This window comes from Simochromis diagramma, unplaced genomic scaffold (assembly GCF_900408965.1).
Source record: "Simochromis diagramma unplaced genomic scaffold, fSimDia1.1 OVJJ01000317.1, whole genome shotgun sequence".
Classification (NCBI taxonomy): domain Eukaryota; kingdom Metazoa; phylum Chordata; class Actinopteri; order Cichliformes; family Cichlidae; genus Simochromis; species Simochromis diagramma.
Genome location: NW_024386994.1, coordinates 3,854,822 through 3,880,993, shown reverse-complemented (window position 1 = coordinate 3,880,993; position 26,172 = coordinate 3,854,822). Strand labels below are relative to the sequence as shown.

The 26,172-nt window shown below is 44.4% G+C and overlaps 2 protein-coding genes across 2 annotated transcripts in view; one reads left to right on the top strand and one right to left on the bottom strand.

Moving 5' to 3' along the window:
- The window catches only part of LOC120739024 (tenascin-X-like), an 877,833-nt gene that overhangs the window by 126,651 nt on the left and 725,010 nt on the right, over positions 1–26,172 (top strand). The gene's annotated exons all lie outside the window — the stretch shown is intronic.
- The window catches only part of kdm6ba (lysine (K)-specific demethylase 6B, a), a 103,551-nt gene that overhangs the window by 28,502 nt on the left and 48,877 nt on the right, over positions 1–26,172 (bottom strand). Inside the window, exon 5 of the mRNA XM_040040692.1 lies at positions 1,248–1,315. The gene's annotated coding sequence lies outside the window, so the exon portion shown is untranslated. The remainder of the gene's footprint in view (positions 1–1,247; positions 1,316–26,172) is intronic.

Sequence of the window (26,172 nt, the reverse complement as noted above, 5' to 3'; positions counted from 1 at the left end):
TGAAGGACAGCTGTAGTATATTTTACAACATTGTGAAAAAGTCTTGAGCCGCCCTTCATTTCTTTATATTTATTTAAAACTTGGCAATAAAAGTGATTCTGATTTTGTTCTGTTCTCTGTCAAGATGATCCCACACTGCTTCTAAAAACGTCGGGTATACTTTTACTGCATTGGGAGTGTTTTGGGGATCACTGCCATGCTGAGAAATGAAGCCCTTTTCAGTCACACAGTTTTCATATTGCTTTGGATGGTGGATCAAAATCTGATGGTTCTTTTCTGTGTTTATAATTCCATCGATTTTGACAAGATCCCCAACACCGCAGGCTGAAATGCAAATCCAAAACACGACAGAGCCTCCACCGAGTTTTACAGATGGCTGTCTGCACTCAGTGTCGTATCGCTTCTCTGGCCAAACTTGGATTCTTCAGTTCATAAGACCTGTTGCCACTTTTCAATCCAGTTTTTGCGTAATTTTGCATAACTCAGCCCTTTCTTCCTGTTTCTCTTCCTTTGTCCGTGGTCACAAAGAATGGCTTCTTGGCAGCCTCTTTTCCCCTGACACCATTTCTGATGAGACTTCAGTGAACATTAGATGGATCAAATGAAGAGCCACATGCATCTCTGAGGTCCTCTTGTCAGGATTTGTCTTTGTTTCTTAAAGGCATGACTTTAAGATGCTGTTTTAGGCCCTGCCACTTGTCCGTTTGTCCCCTGCTTGTCCAATTTCCTCAAATTTTTCAAAAAAAACACTGCACACCAAGTTGATATATCCCCAGTTTTTGGCTAATAGCTGTTTCAATATCACCTTGTTGGTGCAGAAATATAATTTTTATCTTATGTTTCACTTTTTTTGGAAAGTCAACGAAAGAAAAGGTGCATTTTTATTTTCTTTTTCTTTTCTTAAATGATTCATAGTTTAGTGCTAAGTGGCTTACAAATACACACACACACACACACACACACACACACACACACACACACACACACACGTATATATATATATATATATATATATATATATATATATATATATATATATATATATATATACACAAACTGAATGATCTTCAGAAAGCATGGAAAGCTATTGCCAGAACCTGGCTCCTAGGAAGCAAAGTGTGAAGAAATGCGGGGTGGCTCAAGACTTTTGCACAGTACTGTAGTTAGTACTGCTTGGTTGTGTGAAAATTGGCACCAAGTTAGAAACTGTGGATCAGAGAAGAAAGTATATGTTTAAAGAGTCCTACCTTGAGATCAGAGGTGATGTAGTCCCTCTTTTTTAGCATCCACCGGACACCATGACACCTCTCAGCTCCTGAAACCACAACGGGGGGACCACGAATCAGTCTGGTGTCAACATTAATAATGTTATCAGGAATATGGAGCTGGACACTTCATTTGCTCAAAAGAGAATTTTGACAAATAAATAAATAAATCACTGTCATTTTAAGACTTTACTCCCAAAATGAATTTAGTCTCCCCCCCCCCCGAGAGCAGCAATGTGATTCTATTTTCACCTACTGTCAAAACTAGGTTAAACACATGTGACATTCCAGTGTGAGTTGAATCAGCGGTCATCATTTCATCAGCTCTTTAGCTGAAGAACTGGAAAAATGAAAACTGTTCTCCTGCTAAAGGCAAACTCACAGGGCTCACTCTTTATTCTCTGCACCTGTCTTAATTATGCACGCGTGACGTTTGCTGAATGTTCTGTGGTCATCGTGTCGATGTGTCATTCTGCGGCTGATAAACCACAGTGTGAGAGTGTCAGCCAAAATGCACAGCAGGGCCGGGACCAGCGCTGTGGCCATCTGTGTGTGTGTTCCTCATGTGCCGCCTGTTCAGTGATTCACAGTGTCACTGCTGGGCCACATGACTGAGAACAGGTGGCACTCTGGTGCACCTCCCCACCCCCAGCACACACACACACACCTCCACATACACCCTGAGAACACAGAGCACCTGCAATGTGCTCAAACACTAAACAGGCATGACTGTACACAACGCACACACATTTTGTCTTTTTTGTATACTCAGATCCACAAAACGGACTATAATACCCCCTCTTTTAACAAATGGCTGTCGACGATGGTTGCGAGCTAAATGTCAGCGCCTCACTAGTCCTCTTACTCATATCTTACCTTGCCTGCTCTCGCCCCCACCCTTTTTTCTCCTTAACATTTGACCTTTGACTTCCAGACAAAAAAACACTGCATCCTCTTTCCTTCAGTAAGGACCACACATGTGTATGGATATGCATTTTTCCACTGTCTTCTTGATCAATGTGTGCAAAAAACTTACAGTCCAATAAATCTCACTTTCTTTCTCCACCTTTGCAATCGTTCTTCCTCACACTCTGATATTCTACCTGCAGGGCTGCAACACATAACACGCCCACACATTTCAGCTTCCATATGTTTCCCTGCTGAGCACGTCCACGCTGAACCAACGTAGTATACATTGCCTAGAGCAGCTTGTATATATGTGTGTGTGTGTGTGTTTGTCACAGCTGTGTGAATATGCAGCAAAAAACAGCTGGCTCAGCCTGATCTTGCAAAGGCTGGTGGCTAAGGCCCCCAAACCTTTGAACTCAAGGTCAAAGGGCGAACTCCCCTCAGGAGCCACAGCTGGCTCCAGTGTAAACGTGGAACAGCTCTGTGTGTGTGTGTGTGTGTGTGTGTGTGTGTGTGTGTAGGTAGATCAGCAACAATTTAGGTTTTTTTTAGTAGTGCCACCTTAAAAAACCACACAAGCCTGCTTGACTTGCAGGCTGAATAGTTGCAAGAATAGACTGTCTTTCATGACATATACAAAAAATGTCACAACCTTTCATATAATCATTTGATTTTGTACCGATATTACATGTGAGGGGGAAGAGGGGGCAGATGTGAGAAAGAGATGATTAAAGACAGGAAGGAGGCAAGACAAAATAACAAAAAGGAGTACACCGCACATTTAATCAACATATTTAAATTGAAACGATGACAGATTAAGTCTGACACAAAGTGAAAGAAAACAGGCCAAGTTGCAAAAGATAGAGTGAGAGATAGAGCGGGCTAGAAAGCGATGCTTATCTTTTGTCTGTAAAGGTTAACCAGTGGGAGTATCTTCCTTTGACATTAACCAGCACAGAGAAGAGAGACAGAGGGGTGAAGCAACAGACTTTGCTCAGAGGCGGAGAGCAGCAGAAATGAAGACGCAGATGGGCACGGGAGGGTGGCAGGAGATCGAGTAAATGGCCTCTAGTCATGACAAGAGAAAATAGAAGGAAAAAAACAAAGACAGGTTGAGGGAGACAAGGTGAGAAAGGAAATGAAGCAGGGCTGGTTTGACAGGCATAGGTAGAGAGAGAGGTTAGTGTCTGGCCTCAACACCAACACAGCACTGTGCTGTTAGCATGTTGCTAATGGTGCAGTGAAAAGATGAAATAGCAAAAAGCCAAATTTGCTGAATACGTTAATAAGGCATTTAGCATTTTTATTATATTAGGTGACCAGATCCAGAATATGAGCAAGCATCCGAACAGTTCTGACATGAAATATAGATGCTACAAAAATGGTCCAATCAAAACATGAGGTCAGATGGTGGAAAACCAATGAGATCATTAGGTCACTGAGTAAACGGCACCTTTCTAAAAACTGTCTAAAGAGCTCTCGTCTTAGAAACATCAGGTTCAAAGGCTCCACATCTAAGTGTTCCACCTGCAAAACACACACATACAGTATGTTTACGATGTCCACACACCCACATACACACACATTTCTATCCATATACAGCAATTAAGTGCAATAAAGTAACCACACACTTGTCCAGTTCCTGCAAATCCACGTGTGTGCACAAGCTGATACCTGCATTTCTTCCTACTTGATGCAGTACCTATCGACTTTGCACACAGCATAATCACATTAACCACACTAGCACATTCACCTACTGCCAAACACACACACACACACAACCATCAGCATGTGCGAGCCTGTATGGCGTGAGTATAGTAGCCTTGCTGGAGTTGCTCCAGTACTTAGTCACCCGTGAATCAGAGGTCTTTTCAAGTTAGGGCAGCAAGCTTCATACCCATACCCACACACACACACACACACACATATAAAACAGCAGGTTGCTGCAGGAGTGGTGCTAAATGACAGGGTTATCTTCACCAGTGTCTTTCCGTCTAGATTGCCTGTCTGCTGTGCATCTCTCTACAGCCATTTGCTCGCTGTGCTTCTCGTTGTTGTGCGTTTCAAAAAAGAAAGTCATATCCTTAAAATGACCTTTAGCAAAGCCACCAGCATGTGGGCAAATCCTATAAAGTCAGCCCTGATTGGGACACACACACATCAAAGAGCTAATCATAAGCAAGAACATATTGTTCTGTGAACAACTGCATATCTCCAGGAATGTTGTCACACCACATCCTGAGTGTGCGTGCGTGAGGATCAGGATACGGGTAGATAAGGATAATTTGCAGTGGAGTTGTATTGTTCACACTGCCTGGTTAACAAGCTACAGTGAGGAACGTACATCACAGTGGGTTTTTTTCTGATTCAGTTGGTAGGTCAAAACTTTCAGACTCAGTCTTCTGTACTGAGTTGGTGTGGAGAGACCTGTTCTAGCCAATGAACCGGCTTTCTGTGTGCATAGACGACAGAGCCATAAAGTCTGTTTTCTGTTTCATTTGCCTGTTTGCGAGGCCAGAGCTGGCAGAGCCACAGAGAGTGAGGAGGAGTGTCAGGTTGGCTGCGGTTGGGGATGTTTGGCTCGGTGAACTTCTACCATACGGCTTTAGTAAAAGGTCATGGTCAAAAACCGAGCCTGGCTCACAAACCATCACACCCACTCTGACTCCCACACGGGTGGATAGAAGTGACAGACAAGGCAGACAGTCTGACTTCCTCTTTGGGGACAAAGCAGGAAAATGACACCCACATGAAGAAGGGGTGACAGACAGATTCACCGACTAGAGCCTCACCACACTCGCAGACACACACCCGGAGACCGTCTGAATATCCAGCAGCAGCGAGACAAACGCGGAGAGAAGGCGAAAGAACAAGAGTGAACAGTTGGTAATAAATTGTGTCTAGACAGACGCTAATGAAGGCAGCCTGACTGTGGCTGCTGCCAAAATTAAGACCTGTGAAGAGTGCAATTACGTGTGTGTGTGTGAGAAAGAGAGAAAGAGAGTCTGTGTTTTTGTGAGCAGTTTGAGCAAGCATGTGCAAATTGGTGTTTGATGAATATAACCCTTTTAACACTGGGCCTTTTTTTTTTACCCTCACTGTCCTTCTTTTTCTTCTCTCCCTCTCTTTCACACACACACACAAGCAAACCACACCAGAGCAGCCAAGCAGAGCGTGTCCCTCACAGCTGTAGACGGCATTCAAAGTGCAAACTCTGACGCCGGCACAGTCTTATGACGTCAGTCCTTCAAAATAAAACACAGCTTTGCTGATAAGCCCTGAAAACCTGACTCGTCAAGTTTATCTCGGAAAAAAAAGAAAAACTCAGAATCCCACGTACATAAGGGCGGACACAAAGATCCGAAAATAAACACCCGCCCTTGAGATGTTTGGGGCTAAGCAGGAGTAAGAAATTAGTGGGTTGCCTACTGCTGCAACTGGGAAAAAAGGATTGTTACGACAAACCTAGTCCTTGATCTCCCAAACCTAAAAGAATAGTAAAAACTAAGAGAAGTACAGTGCAAGAGGTCCAAATCCCGGACGAGCCCCCATTTATGTTACAACCCGGCTCAAAAGCCGCAACATAAATATGGAGACTAACACCAGAATGTCACAAAGAAGAGGTTTTATTTGAAATTACATAATAATGCTACCACTAAGACATAGACTAGTGTGCCTTCCCACCAGGTGTGGTGAATTAACAACAGCTGAACACTCTTGCGCTGCCACTGCAAAGAGATTAGGGGCTACAGAGGGGCGTAATAAGGATAAATGTGGAGATTTAATAAAACTAACTGTTACATTCACAGCTATTCAAGGTTGCATCAGTTCATCAAACTTTATACTAATCATTACTTTCCTGTGTGTTTTGAAACTGTTCTCTAGTCAGCTGCCTACAAACCACCTCTGTAATTCACAGGTTGTGCGCACAGGCTATACTCTACAGCTCTCACTAAACAGGGTCATCACAGGGATGAAGAGGTTGGTTGTGCCGATCACTGAACATTACGACATTCCACCGTTTCACTGTGTTTGGCAATGCACCTGCAGCCTCTGAATACCTAAGTGTGCATACTGACACACTTCTGGTAGCTCAACAACAACAACAGTACTAAAATGGAGAGGAGCAGGCAGACGGCGTGTTTAAACTCGCTTCAAACTGAGAAACACACCGTCTGAGAAATGTGGCCCGTGGCGTCCCAACAAAATAAAAAACTGCAGAAGGAGAAGAAAAGAAAAGGATGTCTTTGATGAAAGTGGTAAATGATTCAAATTAGTTATGACAACGACACCTCCGTGTGTGTTGCAAGATGGGCAATTTTTATCAACAGCTGCAGGCACCAAGGACAAATAGTCATTCCTGTTAAACAGTCTTCAAGTCCATTTAAAGTGTCTAAAGGACGGAGGTGTAGCTGGTACACTGCAGTGAACAGCAGCACAAACTGGAAAGCATGCGACACCCAATCAGATTATGACATTTATGTTACTTCGATTACATGGATGATGTATGTGACTATAAGGTCGTAAGCTCTGGACGCACTCTTATGCTCTCCTGAGCTGTTTTAATATAGGTTTGAGGCAAAGCTGGAGAGCTGTCAGGCAAGCCCTGCCAAGCCCACATACTTGAGCAGAGGTGCTAAACTGTACTATCCAGTTGCTCAATAACATTTAAGTTAACCGTCACATACCAAAAAGACTGACTCAGGTCTTTATAAACACGCCACTGTGCGTGTGTTCGCTCTCAACCATTATGATTTCATAGCAATGCAATAAAAAAATTTGCAACCAGCCAAACTGTGTAGTTTTAGGAGTAGACTGAAAGGCAGGAATGGTAAATAATATGAAGGAGCAGGAGAGTGTGTTTGCATAGGTTACTATGTATACTGCATGTATATAAGGTCAGTGTGTGCACGTGAGTGAATGTGTCTGACATCAGCAATGCTTCTGCTCACAAAGACTTCTTTATCCAACTGCGGCACATGTGATCCCCACATGGTGGCTCGTGCAATCTTCACAGGACCACACACACACACACTCACCTACACACACAAACAGAGACGCACACACACAAATCTCTCAATATTGTAGTTGCAATATGACAAGCAGTCAGCTCCTTTATCCAGCATGTAAACATACATCCCGATAAGTTATACGCCAGAACTCCCGCTCCTCTTTGTCTCCTTTTAAAGGCTGCATTCTTAAAGGCAAATTATCAGTGTCTGGGTATTGAAATGGGACAGAGGCTTGCTTGGCTTTCCTCCAGACACAGTGACCCCTTGCTTCCTGTCTTGGTCAGGCGCCACAGCAGGCAGGCGCACACATGCAGACACACAGACAGACACACACACACACACAGAATTTCATCTGTAGTCACCAAGAAATGTCACACAAAAGATCTTCAAATACAGACGCCACAGACAAAAGGTGCATGTGCACCTAAGTGGTCGTCCTTTTCAGGTTTACCTGTCACACATCACTGTGTAATATCCCCAACGTAGTAAAGACAAAGAATAATAGATATCTGGATAGACAAGGGACAAGGTTTTTGGTACCGTTAGTGTTCTGTTTTCTTTTTGCAGCCTACTGAACAATCACGTTTAAGCAGGTTTTCTTTGCATGCAGGTAAACGGTCCTTTAGGAAAACATCAGATAATAAACTACATTTTTATCAGCTTTTTAAAAATGCTCTGCATTTGCAAACAATGACCCAGATATTCGCTACACCGCCTGCTCCTGAAGCCTTGGAATAGCAGTCATTGCCACCGCAGTCAGGTCAGCGATTAGCTGAGGAGCTTCCAGAAACTTGAACTTTTTGTTTGAACTATTTGAATCTATCAAAAAAAGAAATTCACTTGGATATCCTTCACACTCTTTAGCACTGATGTTTTGTAATATTGTTAATGTAGGAGCTGAATCTTAGTCAGCAGCACTTAAAACACATCGGCTAACTGCCTGAAGTAAAAGTGAAAAATGACATTTGGGAATGATGTTGGAGCGGGATCATTTTTTTTAATGCCAAATGATCATCTCTCCCGAGTCCCATAAAGCTGTGCACTGGGATCAGACCTGCTGAAGTCAGCGATGAGTGTTGTTAAGCGTGCATTTTCATCAGAGCGTCACCATCATAATGTCCCTCCACTGTTAACACTAGCATGATAAAGGGACTGCCATCGAGCACTGTCACGTCGCCATAAATAACCAAAGACAGCTATAAATAATGGTTGGTGTAGCACTGCATAGGTACACTGTGAATATGAAATGCAGGGGAAAGGACTTGAGTGACTTTGCAATGGGCTGTCAGTGTCACCATGGAAATGCTCGACCAGTCGGGCTGTAATCATTGCTGTAATCCTCTTCCACAGGAATTCAAGTGCAGATGGCCTCGTGAACACTCCCAGCGCGCACGCTTCGCTCAGGCTAACTCTGCGGCTGAGCCTTCTCCATCTTTTCTCGAGGTAGCGCGCAGCGTGCGTGTCCCCTGTTCTTATAACGAACGCGCGCTTGTGCGAAAGCGTCTGCGCGTCTAAATGTGTGTCCTTGACCAGCTGCACAGGGCAGAGGAAATGAGGCGGAACTCAATCTGGTCCACACCTGTCTCGCTCCCTCCCTCGCTCTCTCTGGAGGGAGGAGCCTAGGGCCTCAAACACCCCCACACGCACAGCTTCACGAGTGCACTGTTCACAATCTGTATGAGCCGATAGATTATGCATGCAGCAGTCAGCTAAGGAGCTTGGATCTATTAATGTATGCACCGAGACAGTTTTATGTTTGTGTATGCTTCATGAGCAAGAGAGAAGGACAGAGAGAGAGAGCAGTGGTGTGTGTGCTCTCTATGTTTGTGCTGCATGACAGGCTAAGGGGAGAGGAAGAGATTAAAAGAGTGACACACATTAAATATAGAGAAAGAGAGGATGACAGAGAGAGGAGGAGACTTCTTTAGGAAAAAGCAGAGAGGCGAGGAGTGAGGCTGGAGGGAGAGAGAAGATGAAGAGATCAGGGATGACACTCTGAGCCACACAAGGACAGAGAGAGAGAGAGAGGGGGGGGACAGTGAGAGAGACTGCACTGGTACGGGAGGGTGGGGGTGAGGGGGGTTACTCTGGGACGCTAGAACCCAGTGACATGACACAGATGCACTGAGCTACTGTGCAGAGAGCAGTGGGTGGGGGGAGGAGGGTACTGAGCGAGAGAGGAGGGGAGGAAGAAGAAGAGGCGATGAGTATCTGTGAGAGCTCAGTGCCACTGTACTGTTTCCACTCGACGGTGAGGAGAAGATGATGGCAGGTATCGTATAGAGATGAAAACCATAACAACAAGAAAAAAAGGCAGAAGCACCAAATAATCAGAGCCTATAATGTTTGAGTATGAGAGCTCTGAATTAACGTTTTACACGAAATTTGAAGCACCTGTCACTGCTGCAACTGTGAAGCCGAGACGTCGGGGCGAGGTTCTGCCAGCCGCTGGTCATTTTCAAACACAGGCGTTACACAACGTAGGTGCGCATGAGAATGAGAGCTATTTAGCACAATATTGTTTTAGATACGACGGTGCTGGTAATAGTTTACAGCTAGTGAGTGGTTGTCGCGTGTCCCGAGTCGTGCGCGCTCCACTCACTTCCACGAGTGAAAACGTGGCCGACAGGAAGTATTTCCTGCTTGTCTGCTGCATGTCAGAAAGGAAGACTCCATCCAGTCATCTGACATGTCAGACTCCAAGTGTGAATGTTAATGTAAAGCACCGTCTGTCATACATGTCATCACATGCGCATGCCTTTACGCTGCCCAACAACAAGGGAAGAACATATCTGAAAGCACTGAACACAAACCATGAAAGGATTTTTTTAAACAGAGTTGCCAACTTTTTAAATCATTTCTTTTCTTTATTAATATGAAATTTGACCAACAGGCTCTAAAATAATCAAATTATGTTTAGGTTTGTGTTATGAGGATGGTTAACACTAACATTACTGTGACATTTTTCATAATGTGTGTCACCAGGTGAGAGAGTGAGAGGAAAGTGTATTAATGATGGTAAAAAAAACCATAGTGTTCACTTTCAACAGGGAGAGACAGGATGTCAGAATAAACAACATTCATCCACATCTTTGTGGCAGGAAGCGACTGGGTGTATAGGAAATGTAGTCTTAATGATAGTAATATAAATTCTGAAAAACAAAAGCTGTCAATCATCTCCTCCATTTGCCTCCTTATTTTAGACTAATTATAGTGACATATTCCAATTTGACAGGGATGCTTAAAAAATGCAGCCACCTCAATGCAAAGCACAGACTGCAACCTATAGAGAATTATATATGCCGTCTCGTCTGCACAATAACATGCGCCCACACACCCGTGCGCATGAACTCATTTCCAAGTCGCATGCAAAGGACCTTACAGCTGAAGAATGTGTGTTTCCACCCACACAAACACACAATTACTGCCTTTTCTTTCCACTACACAACATATATGCCAAACACATGCATTTATGCACAAGCGGGCAGGCACAGTGGCACAGTTTTCCATCCATCCCTTCACCCTGCACCCCCCCCTCCCTCCCTTATTTGTCTCTTCCCTTGCCGTACACCTGCCAGGCCTACAGCAAGGTCACACACCTCAATTACCCCGCGCACATGCACACACATATGCACAAAGAGTGAGAGAGGGAGTGCGATAGTGAGGGAAGATAAGAAAGGAGGGGGCGAGAGCAGATTTCACGCTACCCTGAGCAATGGCTAGCATGCACTAGTGTTTCTGACATTTTATTTATGATGTGCAGTGTTCAGTCCCCAGCTCTTTCCTTTCTTATCTCTCCCTTTGTGCCTCTTACTCAGACTGCCATATATATGTTACCCTTTGTTAAAAGAAACCCAGAAATAGAGCGCACTAAGTTACAGAATCCACCATCTGTGACTTATAATTTAAAGATATTTTTCAGTCCATGCAGTTTTGAATATTTGGAAAAACACTCCACAGTATTTCACTCATCAACCTGAAACCTGAGTAGCGACTTTTGATGACTAGCTGAATGTCAATAATAGATATCAGGCGGCAATAGCAACGCTAATCTACCTCACAAATACAGCCATGAATCCAAGTGTGGCCCATAGCCATATTAATACAGCAGCTGTGTATGTGATCCTCCTATTAGAGCTTTCCATATCTGCAGGCAGACTGCTGTTCACCCGAGCAGCCACAGGAGGCAGCCAGCTGTGTTTACACTGTGGGCTAATGTAGCTACCATATGGCCACAGAGCACAGGACACATGCAGTGGACACCACCGCTCAAACACCACACTGCTGCACCCAGGAAGCGTTAAAAGCAGGAATTTGATTGGAAGAGTCGCCTGAGCCCGAAACTGAAGAGAGCAGACAGAAACAATTTGTGGGAGAATATTTGGCAGGCAGCGGGAGGGTGGAGGACTTGTTTAGCCTCAAACTCTGCGTAAGAAGGGAAGCACAGTATATTAAAACCACCTACACGTCGGCCTATGCCCATCAGCGGATGAGTGTAGGAGTTTTTAATTTGTTAGCCATCTCTTATTAAAGGATTCTGAACTCCCAAAGCCACTTGAACTTATGACCTGAGGATTTTCTATACATCTGAATGCATTTAAGGTCACAGGTTTTTATTTCCTATTTGCAGCTCTGCTACCTTCGGCACAGAGAGGAAAAACATGCAGAGAGAAGCCCAAGCACACACAGTGAAGCATGTAATTCTATACATCCCTGATAGAAATCCTGTGGGACAGACTCAGCCTGTCTCATGACCTCCTCCATCACCCTGCCCCACCCAACCCACACGCAGACAATCCACACGATATGGTATCGCTGCAGTACAGTGCAGGCAAATGTGCAGCTTACTGCCATGCATCTAACACCAGTCGAACAAAAGAGAACAACAGAGAAAATCAATTATAATGTCCAAACGCGCGCACACAGCTACCTCCTTCTCTCTCCTCTGATCTCTGCAATCAAAGCCATCTGATCACAGTGTGTGTGAGAGACTGATAGAAAACTGCCAAAATGCAAGCGGATGGGGTGTAGACGATTGGGTTTTAGGGTTTTAAATTACTAAAGATTTACAAGGTTAGGGTTGAGATGAAGGAAAGGCGAGGGGAGGATTAATGAAAGATGGGAAAAGGCTGTGAATGGACAGAAAAGATATTGGAGGGAGGTGAGGGAGGGTGCAGACAGAGCAAGGAAGGAGGAAGGACCAGACTTCAAGGCAGCTCATATTACTAGTCTGGGGGCAAACACACACACACACAGACCCATAAAGGTCACAGCGTACCCGCTGCCCTCCAGACACGCTCACGCAGAGACACAGATCTCCTCATAAACACTGAGCGACAGACCACAGTTTTGATTTCACACACAAGTCTGCAGAACAGTTAAAACAAAGAAAGTCAATCACACATGCAGAATGAGGCTAACGAAGTTACAAACACGAAAGCTAAATCTTACCAGAAAAACAAAAAAGAGTGACTCCAGCGTGCTCAGCTGTGACTTTTGAATCACGCATTGAGAAGAAGTGGAGCGAGAAACATTGCGGGGCACACAAAAGCACAGTTATCACAGACGTTACACAAGTGAGAGGAGGTCAGGGTTCAGTGTGGAACTAGGTTAAAGAGACAGGCGACGCCGCACATGTGTGAGAGAGAGAGTAAGAGCGGTGAGAGAAAGGCTGTTCGGGGGAACAACTGGACCCAAAGTTTGTTTTAAAAAAATTGCAGGAGGATAAATTAGAAGAAGAGGAAAAAGTAGTGCAAGGATTTAAAAGAAGCAAAAGAATAGAAGGAGGAATGACAGGGAAGGTAATAGGAAAGAAAAAGAAAGCTGAACTCAGCCTTCCTTACCAACAGGTAATTATACCTGCCAGAGCCTCCAGTCGCACACACACACAGATCTTCAACTTCCTTCTCCTAATAATGGTCCTCTGACTGCTTAGAGACATAATCAGGTTAATGCATTACTTTCAATCAGCTGGATCAATCGAGGTCACTGTGGGGTCACCGGTGTTACTGTTCATGTGCACATGCACGTTTTACAGGCGTGATTTTTACGCACACTTGTAATATTCCAATTAAAGACTCCAATTATGGCGAAATCTTCCCGTAATGAAAGAGACATTCAAGTGTCACACGATGCTAGTACTACAAATACCAGTTAAAACCAACACCCCGTCTGCAAAGCCACCGCTCACGAATGTGATGAAGAGAGATAATGAGTGTAATGGAACCCCCGTGCCTCTCTTCCTTGCACTGAATGCACAAGTAGCTCGTTTAAGGTTATACAAGCTTTGAGTTAGCGCGTTATGCAGTAAAAACCTGATGTAGTATGACAAACCTCGACACATTAATCAAACAGCGAAACCGGTGCGGGACTAAACACTGCATTCCGTTCTTGCATCATTAGCAGCAGAAGTTAAACACATATCCTGCACGCAAACCCCCTTTTTCTGACTCTGGGCCACCGCTCTCGAGTGCGGCTCCAAGGACGCGCGCTCTCATGCGTTCCCCAAAGCCGAGAGGCAGACGTGAGTATACAAGCAAATTCACGCAAACGCGTAATGAGAAGCTGCGCTGGACTACATCGCTTGGTGCGAAGCGCCGCAGATAAACAAATACGGGGAAAACACAAAGAGGACAGCCCGAGAGCAGGAACCTTCAAAGAGCATTCTGTCGCATGCAATTACAGGGTGCAGTAAATGCACGCGGCACTGGCCCAGCTGCTGTGCGTTTGTGTGTTTATGCAGTTGCATTATAGATTCCTTCTGTGTGTGTGTGCAGTTTACATTCCAGCCATGTAGTAGCTGCTGCTATTCACAGTGCAACAGCAGGATACGCCTCAGAGTGCACACAACGTCATCACATAAGATGCTAACAATCAATACAAGCAATACAGCAGAAGGAACAAATACTTCCTTATCATTAGATGTACTTGGTACAAAAAGCAGCTGACTGCTGTTTATTGTAAAACTCAGTCTTTGGTGTTGCTTAGCCTCTCTGTGATCCCTCCCATTGTATCATGACCTATAAAGAAGTGCAGGGCCCATTATTACTGAGCTAGCACAGTTTAACAGTCTACAACCGTCCATGCACATTATGCAAGAGATGCTGTAAACATACGCACAGTTCCACCGTTGACCTTTATAAAGCAGCAATAAAATCAACCACGGGCCAAAGAGTTGTGCTTTAGATGCACACACACCTGTGCCAGTCACTCACACGCTCTCTGTGTGCCTGTGTGTGTTTTATGGATTTGGGGTTTCTCTAGTTGTAGTGACAGAGCCCTCTCCTGACTGAAACAACTGGAAGTCATTACCTTAAAATCAACAAACCCTGGCCCCTCTCCTCTACACAAAGAAACCATGTGCACACTCAGCACACTACTCCTGCCAATGGGTCTGTCTGTGTGTGTGTGTGTGTGTGTGTGTGTGTGTGTGTGTGTGTGTGTGTGTGTGTGTGTGTGTGTGTGTGTGTGTGTATTCTCAATGTCTCAGCATGGCTACTTTTCTTTCACCGTCCCAGACATCTCTTCATCTGTGCTCCCCTTTTCTTTTCTCTCTTTCTAATTCGTTTCTCTCTCTCGAGCGTCACAGGCTGCAGCTCAGAGCCAAACCTATCTGTGCAAATAAGAAGTCGAGTACGTGCTCCTAACCTTCCCTCAACCTGCCCAGCTTCTCTGCCTTTTGTCTCGCACTCGGCTAATCAAACGGCATCTTATGCAGGCTAGTTACCGTGGTACGCATTAGCACCAAGGCCAAAGCTAATCTTCTTGAGCCCTTTGACCCCCGCATAATAGAATTAGTCACCTAAGCCTTATCCCTTTGTGTTTTAACAAACTCTGGAATATATATAACTACTGCAATTAAAGAAGAAGCATAGCACTAGCTCATGTAGCCGAAAAACAAATGAAAAAAAAAAAACGAATCAATAAAAAAATGCTCTTTGAACACATGACAGTTGTGAAAGTAGAGTTCACTCATGGTACATGTACTATTTAACACACCAAATTGCACCTTGCTTTGGAAACAGCACAAAGACAGCTGGTACCACTATACACGCACAGCTCATCAAAGCCTGATTCTTTCCAAATCACACACATATCATTTTTTTTAAACAAACTACAATTAATGTCCAAGCAACATATGAATGAACCGGTCTAGATTAAGCCAGCATTTGGCTTAATCACTGTTTGACGCTATATTCTGCACACATGAGCTCAGAACCACTTTTGTCTTCTCAGTTTTGTCCAGAACTGCAGCGATGACTCGAAAGCGTCACCGCGTTGAGCTGTCAGCTCATTGGATCAGCTCCAGGAGCAAACAGACAATTATGAACATCAAAGCGTCTCAAACTATTACTTGAACACGAGCTGTTAATAGCCCAGCCCCTCTCTCCGCAAACGCAAGCCAGCCACGGCGCCAGCCATCCACCCGTCCTCCCCTCACCTCCACCCCTGAATCTCCTATCTTGCCTGTCTGCTCCTCTCCTTCTCCTTCTCCTCCCCCCTTTCCCCCTCCAGTTCTTTAAACACGAGGGGGGAGGGGGCTTTTCCCCTCTTCTTTCTGCCCCCCCCCTTTTTTTCTTCGCCAGGCAACACACTCAATCACTCTTACAACCCCCCAAAACCCACCCCACCTCCTCCCCACTGCTATCTCAACCTCCATTCCAATGAATGTGCAATCCCCCGACCCCCCTCCAACCCACCCCTTTTCTTCAGCCATGGGGGACTGCCCTGGGGCTGAGGAGGGGGTAAAGAGGAGAGCAGCACATGTACACACACAATTTCAGTCGCAAAAACACAGCACCCCCCCCCCCCCATCCATCGTGTATATGTGTGTTTACGTATGTGCACATCTGCAGAGGAACACAGGAACATGGTGGGTGACAGACGAGAGGGGGGGGGGAGTTGGGTGGCGTCCTAATGGCTCTCAGTGCAGGAAATGGCTTGTTGCTACACAGACAGCTCCAGAGTCAACAGTCATCACAGGCCTCATCCCCGTATTTTATCTGCATTGGGAAAACACACGTCCACTCGCAGCTGGGCAGGGTCAGCCCCTCCCACCGACTAATGACTATGCAAAACTGTTCCTGCAGGGCAAAAAAATACAACTGCAGCCGTCATGAAGGTAAACTGTAAGGAATCTGTGTGGGGACATCACTATGCTTTATTTAAAAGCCCTGTACCTGTGGTGCACACTACATTTATTGTTTTAAACCTATGTTAACTTTCTATTAGGTTTTCCTGGAAAGTAGTATTTGGTTTCGTATGATGAAAAATATGAGCTGTTTTAAAATGCAAGAATGCAAAAGAACCAACTCAAATTCATTGCTTTTCCTTTCTGCTCCTTCACTGCTCACATTCCATTATTTAATGTCTTTGTTCTAATATAACACCTGAAACCTAACACGCAGCAACTCAACTCTGTGACCTGCCTTATCTTAATCAGTTCTGCCCAGCTCTAATGTCAGATCTATCTCTGCTAATACAGCATACTCTGTTCTCTCTATGGGAACCAGCAGCACAGTATAAACAGATTAGCGCAGCATTAGTACTGGCTGCGTCCTGTATACAATATTTCCTAATTGGGCAAGGCTATGTGGGATAGAGAGCGTGCAGCTATGATGTATCCCAGTCCACAGCAGGCGTCCCTGGCTGAACCATGCCTGGCACGCCACTACAGGATAATGACAGCTGGACAGGAAGTGGTGGATATAAAAAAAAAAATGAATAAAATGTAGGAAAAGGAAACAAAAGATAAAAGGAAAGAAATGTCAGAGCAGAAGATGTTCTACTTCCACTGGTAATGGACTAATGAAAAAAAGAGAGAGAAAGGAGGAAATTCCCCAGGGAAAACAGGAAGGGTGGGGGCAGCAAATAAAATAGTAACAGAGATTTTTTTTTTTGCCTTGTGTGTGGAAATGTGTGTGTGCGCATGTGCAGACCCGGACGCTCACGTGTGTGAGTGGGAGAACTGGAGGGATCAGTTTACAGTGGGACGCGTGAGATGTCTTTCTAGTCAGGCTTTTATTCTAGGAATGTTTGTATTGGTTTGAACGCAGGGGGGCAAGGACTTAATTAGGACAGGGACCGACACGCCAATACACACTCACACAAATGCACACAAAGTCACATAGTGACACCAATATTAGCTCCAGGCAGACGCCGGCGCAAGTGTTGAGTTTCTCACACGCTTACACTGAGGAGCGTGCACATAAACACGCACACACAAACACACACTCATTTTAAAAAGCAAGTGCTAACCACAAGACCAGAGCAGACCAAACGCCCCACCACCACGACCAGACCACAACACACTTGACAGGACAGCGCACACTTTGTATTAGTGAGCTGTGTGTGTTGAAAAACTAATAATGGGAGTCGGCATCTGCGTGTGCAGAAGAGACAGGCATTCACCGGTGCCTGAGCGGTAAAGTCACAAGATCCATGTTCCAGCACAGTCACCTGCCAATATCATGACAGAGAGATGAAGTCAGAAAGTGCAAGAAAAAGGAAAGCACTGAAAAAAAGCAGAAGAATGTGCAAGAAATAGAGAAAGCCTTTGTGCAAAGCTGGCATTTAAATCAGCATGGAGTGAAGAGGAAAGAGGAAAGAAGGAGAAAAGAAACTCAAGAGAGGAGAGGAGGAAGGATGAAGAAGATTTTTTTTAAAAAGACACAAGTAAAAAAAACCAAAACCCTACTTTTGTGTTTTTTTGTGAGCCAGCTGGCTGCACATCCTCCTGGAGCATTTAGATCACCCTGCTGTGAACCGAACCGCTGGTTTAAAAACCAGCATGCTGGGAGCTTTAACAGTCTTCTTACTGGGTTTCTTCTGCTTCCCAGCAATAGTTTGATTTCAGAATATTTGCTTGCATGAAAAGCACCAAGAACTGCCATATGATGGCTATTATGACAGAAGCCTTAACTCTACACACAATCAGCCAGAGCAGCACAAATCCTAATTCAAAAAAGAGAGAGAGAAAAGAAAAAGGAGGGGGCTTAGTTGTTCAGTGCTTGTCTATTTTGGGGGCATCCCTTACATGCAAAAGTTTGGGTACACCGCGAGACATAAACACTCACGGCCGTCCACAAAAGCGTACACACACACACACACACACACGGCCCCAGCTGGAGCACACAAGCTCCCTTTGTGCTGTATTCCTCACGCCTTTCAGCCTTAGCTTCAGCCTTTAGCTTTAGCTCCTCTCCATCTGCACACACACAAACGCACACACAGAGCAACTTTCTCCTGCTTTTGTCTGCAGAGCGGCAGTGGTCAAACAGCTGAGAGGTTTGCGGATAGGAAGCTCGCCTTACCGTGGCCGGGTCCAGGCCGAGCACAGAGGGGAGACCCAGGGCTGGATCGGTGGTGTAAAAATAAAAAAAAAATAAAAAAATAAAAAAATTCCAAAAGCAGCTTGTCGGTTAGAGCGTCAGCCAGCTCAGCAGATTCCCACTACCTTCCCTTCCCTCGCCTTTCCTGCTGTCTTGCCTGCCTGTGCTCCCAGCTTTGTGCGTGCCTTGTATTTTCCCTTTAAACTGCACAGGCTGCTTCCCCCCACCTCCTCAGCGCACACACGCGCACTGAGCCAACACACAAAACACTCACTGCTCCTGAATATGACACTGTTGTCAAAAGCATTCAGTGCAGTGTTGTTGTTGCTGTTGTGTATATATATATGTATATTTCTTATTCTACAGCCTGCAAAGGAAGAACTGAAGGGGGGGAAAAAAGACACCAAAACAGAAATCCTCTTTGTCTTTCTTCTTCTTCTTCTTCTCTAAATAAAATAAAAGTGACACTGCTTTTAGATCCTGCTCTTCTCCTCGGTCTGTGTTCCTCTTCCTCACCCTCTCTCTCTATCTTTCTATATTCTGTCTCGCTTTTTTCCCCCACTCAGTAGTCAAACAAAGAAAGGAAAGGAACAGAGCGAGCGCACACACACACACACATGTGCGCACAAACACGCACACACATACATATATAACACACATTCGGCTGCTTTCTCTCTCTCTTGCTCTCTCTCTCTCCCTCTCTCTCTCTCACATGCACAAGCTCGGAGCCCAACCCCCCAGCCTGCCTCCCTCTGATTTTTTTTTTTTTTTCACTCCCTGCCTTTCTCTAAACAGCACCTCCCCCCTTTCCACCCCCCCCTCACCCCCCACCCCCCATCCCTCCCTCAGCCTGATCTGGCCTCGTTCTCATTCGTCTACCACCGCTCTCTCTGTTTCTCTCCCTCCCTCCCTCTGTGTCAAGCAGATGGGATTGGAGAGCAGAAGGAGCCTCCGTGCTCGCTCTCCACCTCGATTTCTCTTCTTCATTAATGTGATGTAAGCCTGATGGAGACGTGCATTGACCTACAGTAGACGCACTAATGATTAAAAAATATATAATCAATACAGATGTAGAAAGCCGGCGGTGGTTTATAAAACTCTGATGCTGCTGCCATGCAGATGTGAATCGATTGACACCAAAAATCTTCACGACCAACAGATGTGAGAAGCCGGTGATGACCCACTTAAACATTGGACGTCGGATAGACGTGCAGATCGTGTCTATATTGGGTCCATCGGTCCTCGGCCAATTCTTGACATCTATACGACGTCCGACCATGACCCAACCTGGACGTCAATGTGACTGACGTTCAACATTTGAACTTTGCATCATCAAATTTACATAATTTAATATATATAATAGATATATGATGAATAGCAACATTGTCGTTATCAACACAATACATATGAATAAGGATTATTTATAAGCAAACATGATTTATTATGCGTTAGCCTACTTTATTCAGTACATGTGGGGTTTTTTTTGTTATTTCACATTTTCCTGTTTTTCCTTAATTGGTTTATTTATTTCAACGAATCAGCTTATTTGTTTGTAACCAGGTTAAAAAAGTCATTTCTTAAAATGTGTTGAGATAATAAAAACATTGAAATCCATGTTAAAATGTAAAATACTAATGGTTAAGGTATTTAGAAAACATTTGGAATTCCTTTTAAAAGACGTACAATGTGTTTAACAAGATTAAAAGAGCATTTGCATTATATATGGTTTATTTTTACGAGTATAGTGGTTTATTTTTACGAGTATAGTGTTTTATTGTGAAGAGCTTTGTAAGAGAAAGCGAATTTGGCTGTGATCGGTAGCTGGACTGAGAGAAGTTGCGATGCACGGGTTGTGCAAGTATGAATGTTTGAACTCGACTATCTGCTCTACGGTCTTTGTCGATGCCCACATTTTGCAAACTGCCTGTAAGACACTGGGAACATTTCTGCTCCAAAGCCACCGAGCAGCTGCTCAGTTTTGTTTTAGCGTCAGGAGCCCGGCGCCATCTTGGAGGTGTCTGCTGATCACTCTGCCTTCCTGCATTCCTTCACTCATGACTGTTTCTGTACAGAAAACATGTCCTCCACTCTCTGGAAGCATGGTACTACAGCGTCTATAGCATGACGTCTAAAATACGTTGAAGTTGGACAATGAAAGGACGGAGGACCTACTCATGTCAACACTAGACATTCAGTAGACACTAAAAAAAGACGTCATCTGGCGTTACAAAGCAACCCATTCAGTGGACCAAAATTGTACGTCCAAAAATGACTTATTAAAGATGTCACTGTGACGTCACTTTGCGCAGTGGGGAACAGAGACCAACACAAGGCTTAGTGCGAACAATAATGTCCAGATTAAGAAACAACCCGACCTGCGTTTACAGACTTTGGGATTTATTTTGAATTCAATTAATCAATTTCCACCTTCTAAACTTTTGGGGGTGTTTTTTGTGCAAAATTTGAACCTAAAGAATAATTCCCATTTTATGACGACTTGGCCTAATTCTTCATAGTTTTTAACCGCAATGAATCTGAGTCACTGATCCAGCATGGAGAAAATGGTCAGACTTGGCTCACTTGCAACCTGCTCCGGTTTTGCCAACAGTTAAGGCAAATCAGATCACATCATAAAGCTGTAACGATCCTTCACAGCATAAGTCTTCATGTGTGTAACTACTAAACAAAGTTGAGACTGGACAGTGTGGCTAATTTGTTTACGTATGTTTGATATGCAGGTTTAACTGGAACCTCATCTGCTCAACGTTTTACTGATACATGTAACAGTAAAAACACCTATATATAGGCACACATACACACATATATATGGGACCCCCAATGAGACTGAATGTCAGGCTTTATGTTTTCCACTACTTTCTTTCCTTCCACTGCTTTGCTAGTGTTTTTGTTATCTTGAGGACATCACAAGACATTTGTGTAACTAATGAAGAGCTTTTCAGATTGATACTGAGCGTGCAAGGCTGGCTAATGAACAAGGAACGCTATTCAAAATGATCTTTTAAATGTTTTCTAACAAGTAACACTTTGTTCACAGAGCTTTGGACCACTTTATTAAATGAGTGGCTACAAAATGTGCTGCATGTACAGCAGGCACAGAAACTAAGTTCAGGGGTAGAGACAGTAGTGTCCACTTGCTGACATGTTGCACACAAAAATACATACTCCATGCTTCCTCTTCCTCACAGAGTTGTTTCCTAAAGCTCACGTTTAGACACACATAAACACACAAAATGCCCTTTTAAGTGCTGTCCACGTGCAGGAAGATGGAATTCCAGAGCAAAGAGAAAAAGTACAGTCGGAAAGCCGGCAGAGAGAGAGACAGGAGGGGGGGTTGGCGGTTACAGGGTGACGGTATGGAAAGTACAGCATGGAGCCACTGCTCTCTGACCAGGGCACAGACTGGAGGAAAGATTGGCACTACTATTGCACTGCCTGACTCCTATAGACCCCAACCCCCCACCCGCAACAAAAATGTAGGGGCACCATGACACACAGCTCCACGCTGCATGACCAGAATAGTGAGGTAACAGAGAATATTGAGACAGAAACACCGAGCCCTCAGTGTTTCTGTCTCAATATTCTCTTTCCAATAACAAGCATTTGAGTACAAAGTTGAACAGGACAACTTAACGGCTGCTGCATCACTGTTATAGATGCACAGCGTGTAGATGCATACATATTTAATATATTTTCAGCTGCAGTGGAAAATTAAAATGTATTATTGGTGATTGTGTCTTCTGATCAGTGCTGGCTACCAAAGTAGCGCTTTACTTCAGTTTCATTGCACTCGGCTGTGATGCAGTAACGTAACGCACTGCTATAACACTTCCATCACAATAAAGTTACAGTTTTGTCGTTACTTGCATTACAAAAGGTTCTTCATCATCTGCATGATGGAAAAGCAAATGATTATACAAGTTTTCGTACACATTACTTACAGGTGTCAGTTCAAACGTAAAAGCAAGCGGCATAATTCGGTAACCTCGGAGGAGTACGTGAGACAAAGATACACTATGTTGCCAAAAGTATTCAGTCATCCTTCCAAATCATTGAATTCAGGTGTTCCGATCACTTTCATGGCCACAGGTGCATAAAATCAAAAGCAAACATTTGTGAAAAACTGGGTCGCTGTGATAGGATGCCACCTGTGCACATTTGTAAAATTTCCTCGCTACTAACTATTTCACAATCAGCTGTTAGTGGTATTATAACAAAGTGGAATGACACCAAATTGGTAGGCTGGGTGAGGTGAGGCACGTGGTCCGCAGAGATTACCAACTTTCTGCAGAATCAATCGCTACAGACCTCTAAACTTCATGTGACCTTCAGATTAGGTCAAGAACTGTGCGTAGAAAGCTTCATGGAATGGGATTCCACGGACGAACAGCTGCATCCAAGCCTTACATCACCAAGGTCAACCCAAAGTGTTGGATCCAGTGGTACAAAAGCATGTTGGCGTATTCTCTGGAGAAATTAATCACGTTTTTCTGTCTGGCAACCCGATATACGAGTCTGCGTTTGGCGGTTCCCAGGTGAACGGTACTTGTTTAACTGCACCGTGCCAAGTGTAAAGTTTGTGTGGGGTTGTTTTTCAGGGTTTAGATTCAGCTCCTTAGTTCCAGTGAAAGGAACTCTTAATAGTTAAACTTCATTATCCAAGTCATTTTGGACAATTTCATGCTCCCAACTTTCTGGGAAAAGCTTGGGGACGGCCCCTTGCTGTTCCAACATGACTGCACACCAGTGCATAACGCAAGGTCCATAAAGACACGGATGAGAGAGTTTTGGTGTGGAAGAACTTGACTGGCCCGCACAGAGTCCTGATCTCAACCTGACAGCACACCTTTGTAATTAATTAAACCAAAGATTGCGAGCCAGACCTACTTATTATAAGATCAGTGTCAGACCTCACGAATGTGTTTCTGGAAGAACGGTCAAAAATTCCTATAAACAAACTCCTAAACCCTGTAAAAGCCTTCGTAGCTCAAGAGTTGGGAGTTCGCCTTGTAATCGGAAGGTTGCCGGTTCGAGCCCCGGCTCGGACAGTCTCGGTCGTTGTGTCCTTGGGCAAGACACTTCACCTACCGCCTACTGGTGATGGCCAGAAGGGCCGATGGCGCGATATGGCAGCCTCGCTTCTGTCAGTCTGCCCCAGGGCAGCTGTGGCTACAACTGTAGCTTGCCATCACCAGTGTGTGAATGGGTGGATGACTGGGTGTGTAAAGCGTTTTGGGGTCCCTAGGCGGGACTAATAAAAGCGCTATACAAATACAGGCCATTTACCATTTAGAAGATTTGAAGCTTATATAGCAAAGGGCGTGCCAACATCATAATAAACCCTATGGATTAGGAATGGGACGTCACGCAAGTATGTGCAGTTAGACGAGTGAACGCTTTTATACGAGATACATAAATAGCGCTCTAATACAAAAGGGATCTGGTGTAGGCAACTAGCTCACAGAGGAGTCAAACTGCACGCTTCCCAGAATAACCGAGTGCAGGCACATCTGCAGTCTGCTGCAGTTCTACTCTCAATGGCTAAGCAAAGGAGCTTGGCAACAGCCCAATGAGGAAGTCAAACAAAGATGTGAGATAATTCATTTGATCAAGTAGATAAACTGTTGTTGGGAGTCTATTTAACCAGAAAACCTGGGAGTCGACTTGAAGGCGCACAAGCACTTTTACAGTTTTACCCTAGCAAGCAGGACAATTGACAGACTGCTTAGTGTAGTTTCTACCTGCCCATGCCTCACTTCTAATGCTCTCCCTGGCTTCAAGCTACACTGTAATTAGGCAGTGATCACAAACAAATGAGCCTTTACACAGACTAAACTCCAGAGTGCGTCCCCTTGTGTTGTTTCTAAAAACTTTATTTTCCATCTCACACACCCACCAGGTTAAAGATCTAATTATATTTTAAAAAATCATATTTAGACTTTGATTCTTGGCAGTTATTCAGATGTGACAACAGCGTAAGCCTGCACACCAGTGCAGCTTTCAGCCTAAAACTGAACCTGCTGATAAATACGACTGACAATGCAGTTGGTTGAATGAGGGCAAAAGCAAATAAAGGGAAGTAAACAAGGTGAGACAATGGCAGAGGATAGGGAGCAAAAGAGGAAACTACCGAGCAAGGAACAAGGAGAGACGACCAGTCAGTTGGGTGCCACGTTACATAATTCTCTCACTGTATTGATTGCTGTGCTGATTTGGCCTCTAGCCAATATTCATAGGATTTGTAATTATTGAGCCGAAGCCCAGACGGAGTGAAAGCGCGAGAGAAAGAGACTGAGATTCTGATGGCAGATAGACGGCAACCGTTAGAGAAGACTGCAAAGAAGCGAGATATAGAGGTATGAGTGGAGAAAGGGTGAATAATAGCCGTGAATTTTGGGATGTAGCCAAAGTGACACCAATAAAGAGAGCAAAGAGAAAGGAAGCAGCGTCAGATAATGAAAAGACACAGAGGGAAACAGAGAGAGCATGTTTGAGAGATCATTTAATTGAGTGAGATGGAAATAGCCTAGTTGTGGGAGAGAGGAAACAAGTGTGAGCTGGGATGAGGAGATAGCGACAGATCGAGGGGAGGCGGGGAAAAAAAAGTGTGTCAGTGAGTGTAAGGCAGGTTATTCTTGCTGCTGTAATCAGTACTGTTATATAAGCTTGTAGCACTGGGCAGAACAGCCTGAAGCACTGGATCTGCAGGACAGACTGGGTTTACTGCACGCACACGGTGCGCACAATTCGCCTTCAAACACTTTACAGTAGGAACAGAAAGTGCCTGCAGCCACATATGCTGCATATGAACCTCAACATCGTTCGCAGGTTGCTCTGAGAGTACATCTGCCTGGGAGCATTTAAAAATACACGTTTTCTCTCTGCCTCAGACCAAAATTTCAGCTTTTTCTTTTTTCTGTCTCCAAAGTGGATGAATATCAAACACCGGCTGGTTTCGTGTTTCAAGTTTTTGTCGATTCAGCATCTCAAAACCTGTCCTTCCTGACTCATGCAGGTTAGGGGTCAGAAGTTTCGCACTTTTCAGGCACGGACGCCTCGTCAGTTTGATGAATTGATGTTGTTCTGTCCACAAACTTACTTGGCCACATGCGATATGTAATTACAGGAATGCATTCACACACTTTAGTTTAGTAACAGTAATCATGGAACTGCAGGTTTTAAAAAACAGCTCAACTGTCAGAGTCCTGTTTCTGTTTACTATAAATCACCAAAATCAGACCTATGACCCACTTTGATCTTTAGTCACCTGGACCAATTCCCCTGTCAGAGTGAAGATGTGCAACTATACCTTTACAGTGCAAATTTCAGTCTTTGCACAGTTTTTCTATTGTGGTAAGTAAAAGGAAATGAGAGAAATATCTCAGCGCAACTCTTTGGGCTTTGGGTCAAAACATGAAAACAGTCCAAAGTCCAAAATTTAGGCCATCAATCGCATTTTCCAAAGCCGTCCAGTGGGCCAGTTTGGAGTCTTTGCTGGGCCGAATCTGGCCCCCGAGCCTTATGTTTGACACCCCTGCTGTAAATAATCAATAAAGTTAACACTATCTTCCTCCATGCACAAATGCACGTGTTGCCTTCCTAAACCGTGTCTTTAAGAGGTCACACAGTAGAGACATG